At 34.2% G+C, this 8149-nt stretch overlaps 1 long non-coding RNA gene across 1 annotated transcript in view; it reads right to left on the bottom strand.

Annotated features, from left to right (window-relative positions):
• LOC110255677 overlaps window positions 1111-8149 on the bottom strand; it is a 793233-nt gene continuing 786194 nt past the window's right edge. Inside the window, exons 13-14 of the long non-coding RNA XR_002336321.1 lie at window positions 5590-5701; window positions 1111-1685 (exon numbers count right to left, since the gene is read on the bottom strand). This is a non-coding gene — a long non-coding RNA (uncharacterized LOC110255677). The remainder of the gene's footprint in view (window positions 1686-5589; window positions 5702-8149) is intronic.

Raw genomic sequence — 8149 nt, 5'->3', positions numbered from 1 at the left:
AAGCTTTCATGGCTGAGCAGACTGTTTGGAGGTGGGTTTGGGGGGACGCTGAGTCCACCATCTTCTCCAGATCAGCAGCATTTTATGAGTTTGATTTTGTAAGTGGCAAGCAGCAGGAGCCCATTCATTTGATACTTGACACTTGGCATGGAGTCATATGCCACAAATCCATAGATTCAGGTTTATTTACCTTAAGCATTCCAGACAAACTAGGTACCCACTCCTAAGGCATTTATAAGGAGAGTTTGCCAGGGCTCTTGCATTAGCATGTTTATAGGCCATTTAATAGGATCTTTTCCCTTTATTTTCTAGAAAATATCTCCCCCAAAAGAAAAAGGATTGAAGTTTTCTGCTCAACTTTTCCTTCTCAAAGTTCAGTCACTTACTGGATCATAATTCTAGATTAATTCTCAAAACATCCAGGTAAAATTTGTCATAGTTTTAATTATCTTAATTATATTTTAAATTAGCAAGCTGAAGCTCAGGGATTTTTGGAGATTCATTCAAAGACAGAACTGGGATTGAGATACTGAATTCCGACACACATTATTGAGTAAATTTTCAACCATTAAAAAATCTTAGAATTATGTTCAGGTAAAATGTCTGTTTTAGAGAACTGAATAATGTTTAGGTCCTGGTTCTCCGAACATCTGACATATCCTCTGTGTGTGTGTGTGTGTGTGTGGTGGGGGGGGGGGCTCAATAAGAATAGAAAAAAAATATATATATAGATATAGATCTGGGGAATGAGACAAAATGGAGAAATCAAGGCATGTGCAGAAATTGCCATTTTAGCAATTTAGTAATTACATATATATTAGAGAATTAGAAATAGTTTATAGTTAGATTTTACTAATTTACTTTAGCTTCCTGAACACTGGAAACAGTATTATTAAATTTATTGAAAATTTTATCTTAACATGGAATGATTTTTAATTGAAATTTCTTGAAATACACCTAAGTAATATTTTATTTTATCCTTATTATGTTTCTTTATACTAATATATTTCTCAAAAATTTTAATTTCAGTTAAATATGTTAACCTCATACCTTATAGCAAATAGTATCAAAAGAACTCATTATGGAAGAATTATACAACCAGTGCTTAAATTTCAGTTTATTTATAAAGTAAGATTAAAACTCATCCTTACTGATTTGGAGAAATAATAATAGGACATCAATGGGAAACATCTTATATCTTCTGCAAATAAACTCACAATTTTCATGTGCATACAGTATGCCTCATGTCAATCAGTAATGCCCCAAATACAATAAACATCAAACAGTAATGGTGGTGCCATATGGAATGTGTGTATTCTGTGTGTCCCAAATGGCATGAGATTTGTTTTATTTTTTTCTGAACTCTTATAAAATCAAAAAGAAGTATTTAACCAACAAAATTAGGAAGAAATACTATTAAAGCACATTCTAAAAACTGCACGAAAAAAGCTGCATTTTGTTTAGTTTGTTACCTGAAAATTCTATTTTATAATTTCACAGTAGACAGTATTATCATTTTTACTTATTCCCCCCCACACACCCAGGAGAGAATTTTAGATTCTATCTGAAAGAACAAAACGCTTGACCATATGAATTGCTTTATGTATGGAATATGAGGGAAGTACCATGTTTCACCTCTGGGTATAATTTTCAAGAGCTGATATTTTCTCCCTTCAGTTTAGGTCCTAGACAGAAGATACAGAGCAGAGCTTTAGACAAGTCTTAATAAATATGAAGCCTGATGAAATCTTCATTATTTTAGTCACTGAGAATTTGAGGATAATTTTTCCTCTTATAATCAAACCTAAGCTACTATAACTTATAATTATGTTTATACATTCTATCCTTTTAATTTTTCCTTCATGGATCCAGCATTCTCATATTTCCCACTTAAATGATTTATCCACAAATATTAACTTTGAGATGTGCCTAGCATTGGAAGCCATAATAAAAAGCCTCCTGTGTTAAAGGTGATGGAACTCTACTGGTGGTACCATAAGTCTCTAGCAAACTGTCGAATTCTATACCAAATAATTTCCCACCCCCATATCTTAAGTGTTAGTCACTAACTGACAATTTCAGGTTTGCAAACCCAAATCCCATTCTCATGTGCCTGATAATTTATCTGTTCTATGTTTGGAAATTTGTTAAGTGATAATATAATACTCTGCATTATGTACATTACTTCATTTAATCTTCACACAATCCCTATGAAGTAGATATAATACATATATTAATTACATCCTGCAGTCAGAGCACTGACTGCTAGTTTCTCTCTTAGGCTCCATTGAAATATTTTACATTCCTCTGGCATAATACTCATCACAACTGTAGTAAGTCATTTCGATCAATCTTACGGGCTTTTTTTTTTTTCTTCTTCCAGATTACGGGCTTAAACTAGACAGATTCTGACAATGCTAAGTGTTGTTAACTAGTTGCTGCATGAATCAATGCATTGGGTATAATCAATTAACCAAATAGGCTCAGATTTTTTAAGCAGTATTTAATAGGTTTGAACTGAGGTTTGTCCAAATCAATCCTCCTTGTATATTACTTTGCCTTTGGTCCCATTTTTGCTTGAGGACTATGTATTGACTTGCTCTTCGTGCCATCATGCTTTTGCTATGTAATGTTCATTTAAGCATTGCAGGGAGACTGCATTTACTGAATGATTCAGAACAATTAAGCTCTCTAATTATTTTTCACACCTTCATTATTTAAATGGCCACACTCCCTTCTGGTTTTCACATTGGAAAACATTTTATAAATATATGTATATTAATTCATCATTAATTTATGGCAACATAATGACTATCGGTAACGTGTTTCTTCACAGAAAAATACTTTAACCCAAATATATTGATTTAAAGGAAAATTTTCAGATATACATGAACTACTTGGCTTGTGAAAAGAGAGTTTCCAAATTATCCTGAAAGCATCCTAAAAGGAAGAGCATGTAGTTTGCTTTGTTTTGTCTTGTTTTTATACTGTCCCTTCCATTATTATGTTACATATGAGGGAAGATGACACCTTAAAGGATTAAACTAAAGGTATCAACTTTTCATGTGAAACTTCTGATTTTTAAAAGCTGTCATTGAGCCTTCTTATTATAATCACAACTTATAGGTTTTATATAAATAAATATCATTTATTTTTTCATTCGTGCTTGCCAATTATGACCTAGAATGTCAAGTTTTTTAATACTTAGGGTTGCATCACCAGTAAAGGCATTCTATGAGATCTAATCATACTTAGCTTCATTCCAAATCTGTATCACAATTGTAACTATATTGATACAGAGGAATTAAGATAACCTATGCTGCTTTAGAGACTTATGTTCACTTATAGGAAGATTAATGGTGAATAAGATAAAGGCAAGCAGACTGTACAATCTGATATTGCAATGTATTTTCTTAAAGCCATCTAAAGAATATACACATTTAATTTAGGATATGACAAATCTGACACATTGTTGTAATATAAGCTTCATCAGGTTGGGATTTGATTAATTTGTTCCCTGAAATATCCTCAACAAAGAGTATATGTCATATAAATGCTTAATCAATATTTTTGAAACAATGATTAACACGGATGTCTCCTTAAGTTATTATTGTAGATATTATACCAGTTGCCCTGTACAATGAAAGGAGGAAAAATCTTCAAAATATTGAGATTAACATTTTTTACAAAATAAAACTGAAAAGATGCATTCTAAATCCAAGGAGTACCAAGCTCTGCTGTGTCTTTGAATCCTGGAATGGAGGCTAAAAGATGAGGCTGAAGAGATAATATCAAAATGCTATGTTCATGGGAATGTCAAGGATAGGGTCTGGAGGCCAGAAACAGGCTAAGGCGTTATCTTGCTATAGTCAGCAATGACAAAAGGTCAAAAGGGAAATATAAGACAAAATAGAGAACAGTGCAAAATGCAGGAGAGGATATTGAAAATTCCAAATATTCCAAAGCAGAATCAGGATGAGATGGGGAGTTAAGAAAAGACTACAGAGTAGAAACAAAGATGATGTCGGGAGAGGAACAGTCCAGGAAAGACTGAGGAGGATTTAGTGCAATTGAAAGAACAAGCATGGCAGAACAATTTCATTATATGCCCCTACTGGTTGTGAAGCTAGCAAAGGGCAGCCATCAAGAGTTAGATAGTGAACTATCATGTGGCCAAGCTATGGAATTTGCACTTTATTTGAAAGGCTATGGGGAGCTCTTGAAGGACTTTTAGCTAGGGAGTGACATGATTAGTTGTGTGTTGTATAAAGGTCACTCTGGCAGCTGTGCAGAGCATGTAATTGAGAATGGTAATAAACTTGGAGAACAGAATTTAGACTTTCCTGGAGTAATTAAATTAAACTTCCTTTAACGAACAAGAACACTATTAGCCAACATCCAGATCAATATATAAAACTTAATCAATAAAAGCACAAGAATTTCAGCTATAGAAATCAAATCAACAGGCTTGTTAATGTAAGCAATTTTATTGTATATTTAAAAGCAGTAATGCATGTAATAAAGTTGTTTTATCTTTGTCTTACTCTAATTTCAGTTCTGATTTATATGCTACTTCAGATTGGTTACAAAATTAATATTATGAAAGGTGATTTAAGTACTTGTAAGGAATTTATTTCACAAATGTTCAAGCCTCTTATACTATACATGTATCTTCATCTTAAGGCTTAAATTATTAAGGACTTCAAAGTGGCAAGGACTCTAAAACCTCCATGGATAGACCATTCCTTTTCGAATCTTACCAACCTCTTCCTTATATTATTAGAAACATGCCATTCTTTTTTTTCTTTCTTTTTCTTATTCATTGTTTTTGAACTTGTGCTGGGATTTTAAAATATACCACTTTAGAAAGGAACCCGCTGCTGATTTCTTGAAAGAAAATGAAATATTTATTTTCTTTTCAAATAATACCTTCTTTTCAATAGCCATTTAGTTCTCTGTATAGTTAAATATTTCAGCAATAACTCTCAGTCACTATGTATAGCACTGATAGAGGGAAGACTAAATTAGGTGGCAAAAAGTATTTATTTCTGCTCTCTATTGCTGACAAATAGTAAAATTTAGTTAAGGAATTTTGCTGTGGGAAAGCAAGGATCCATGCTGAGCTCATCAAATCTTAACTAGAAGTTTATTATATTTACCTCTCCATTAAACATTTAAGGAAAGTTGATATTTTGACAAGTCCCACTTGTACAAGGAACTGGTAAAGCCAATATCTTTGGGCTTTCCTCTGTAAAAACAGGAATAGAGTTTCCACTGCCCAAGGTTAACATTTCACACCTTTTTTTTTTTTTTATGATGTTTTTCTAAACAAAACATCAGCGAGAAAAGGTTTATCCTCATTCAAGAAATAGCTCAGTTTTTCTTAGGCTTACCTAATCTGTATACAAAATAAACATAGATTGAAAGCACATGAGATGAACCCGACATTACAAACTAAAATGAAAATTTCATATATGATGAAATAACTTCACTTCATCTTTATTTCAGGCAACCATTAGCGACCTCCTTAAAAGTTGTGAAAAGAAGAGATCTCATGTTCAAAGCTAAGAATTAGAATTGTACTCATACCTTTTGTGTAGAATCCACATGAAGATTTGGCAGGGGTCTTGTTTAAGAGGCAGTTAAGTCCTTGGTTGAAGGTGGTGTTAAATAAGGCCACAGTTGCTAATTCATATTGCCTCTGGAAAGAAAGAGCAATAATTGTCCGCTTTGACAAATTTCTTAAAAGGCCTACATTTACGAAACTCAATTTACTTTTCAATGGAAACCTGAAGTAAATTGAAGCTATCTCAATTTAAAATCCAATTTGAGTAGTTTTCCTTCCTTTCCCCCCCAAAAGAGCTTTCGGCATATTTAGTCCCTCCAGTAACAAAAGTGATAGTAGGGTAATAAAACAATTGAAACTCAAGGAAAAACTATGAGTAATTTCTCTGAGTAACAGAATATTTTGTTTCCAAAAGTGTTCTTTTAATTTTGTAACTAACATGAATGATTAAGGTAATTTCATAAACCACTTAAAAGTAAAGATGCATGATTTTAGACATAAATTAAATTGAGTTGTATTAAAAATAAAGTAATAACACTCATCCATTTGACTTTTGGATATGGGATTCCAAATAAGTATATGCTATTTTAGAACCTATTTTTGAATGGAAAAAGTTAAATCGGGAACTCAGCAAAATCACTTGTATAGCTCTAATTAGAAAAGAAATAAATAACAAATTTAACACCAAATTTCTGGATCTAAGATGGGGGACATGCTTTAAGTTTCTTGTTGATGGTGCCTCATATTCTAAGGGCCAGTGTTCAAATGCTTCACTTCTGGTTGGTAAGGAATCACCTTCCGTATCTGTGACATTTTAATTCTACCCAGTAAATGCCACTAAATTCCATGATATGTAGAATTACTACTTTTTACTTTAGTTTTAAAAAAAATCTGTCCATTCCTGTACTAGAATCCTTTCATTATCTCCTACTTTAAGAGTTTGGTTTTTTGGTGTTTTTTTGTTTTTTTTTTTATAATTTTTTTATTTTCCCACTGTACAGCAAGGGGGTCAGGTTATCCTTACATGTATACAATTACATTTTTTCCCCCACCCTTTCTTCTGTTGCAACATGAGTATCTAGACATAGTTCTCAATGCTATTCAGCAGGATCTCCTTGTAAATCTATTCTAAGTTGTGTCTGATAAGCCCAATCTCCCAATCCCTCCCACTCCCTCCCCTCCCATCAGGCAGCCACAAGTCTTTTCTCCAAGTCCATGATTTTCTTTTCTGAGGAGAGGTTCATTTGTGCTGGATATTAGATTCCAGTTATAAGTGATATCATATGGTATTTGTCTTTGTCTTTCTGGCTCATTTCACTCAGGATGAGATTCTCTAGTTTCATCCATGTTGCTGCAAATGGCATTATGTCATTCTTTTTTATGGCTGAGTAGTATTCCATTGTGTATATACACCACATCTTCCGAATCCATTCATCTGTTGATGGACATTTGGGTTGTTTCCATGTCTTGGCTATTGTGAAGAGTGCTGCAATGAACATGTGGGTGCATGTGTCTCTTTTAAGTAGAGTTTTGTCCAGATAGATGCCCAAGAGTGGGATTGTGGGGTCATATGGAAGTTTGATGTATAGATTTCTAAGGTATCTCCAAACTGTTCTCCATAGTGGCTGTACCAGTTTACATTCCCACCAACAGTGCAGGAGGGTTCCCTTTTGTCCACACCCCCTCCAGCACTTGTTATTTGTGGATTTATTAATGTTTTAAGTGCATTGTTACAGGATAACAAAGGCTTTCAGGCAGAATGCCACCAGTCACCCATAATGTGATCACCACTTTCACTAAGTGTTCCAACACAAATCCACACAATTCCATTTTAGAGTTTCCCTACCCAGACCATGCCTGACACCATTTGTTCAGGTCTCAGGAAAAGGATGAAGATTCACATCCACAGAGTATGCTGAGGAAGGTCTTAGGCTCAAGACTGGTGATGCAGGTTTAACAAAGAGCTTGCCTGATTCTGTTCATAATTTTCCTTCCTCAAGCCCAGAGGTTTAGCCTTTAAATCCACACTGTGGCCATTCCGTTCTTATCCACTTCTCTCTAGAGGGTCTGCGTCCTTGGAAAGAAAAGCAGTCTTTTAAACAGACAGTTTCAAAATAATTCAGCTAAGTCTGTCAGAAGCAACACTTCTAGCAGCTCAGATTCTCCAGAGGAAGATGGAATTCCGGTGATGAACTATATAATCTGCTATATGATATTTAAGCTTTCTTTAAATTAATGGGAAAATTGGATGTATGTACCACATCTTCTTAATCTATTTGTTACAGCAGGCAGATAGTTAGGTATGAGCAGAGAAGTGGGGCATGGGGCCGGATGGCAAGAAACCACACATCAAGCAAACATAGGGTCCATGGGCAAAGAAAAGCACAAACCACTAGACTGACAGGAAACCAGAGAAAGAAAGGTAGAAAAGGACTTGAATCTCCAGCATCCAAAAGTAACCTGATACTTTTCATGCCCTCATTATTAGCTATGTGGATAAGAAGTACCCATCATGCACCAACACCAAGAGACTACCAATCAAAGCTAAACATGGACAAAATCTCTTCTCCCTTCAGGAAGGTG

The sequence above is a fragment of the Sus scrofa genome, chromosome 10 (assembly GCF_000003025.6).
Source record: "Sus scrofa isolate TJ Tabasco breed Duroc chromosome 10, Sscrofa11.1, whole genome shotgun sequence".
Taxonomy (NCBI): Eukaryota; Metazoa; Chordata; class Mammalia; order Artiodactyla; family Suidae; genus Sus; species Sus scrofa.
This window is presented reverse-complemented; position numbering and strand designations above follow the sequence as displayed.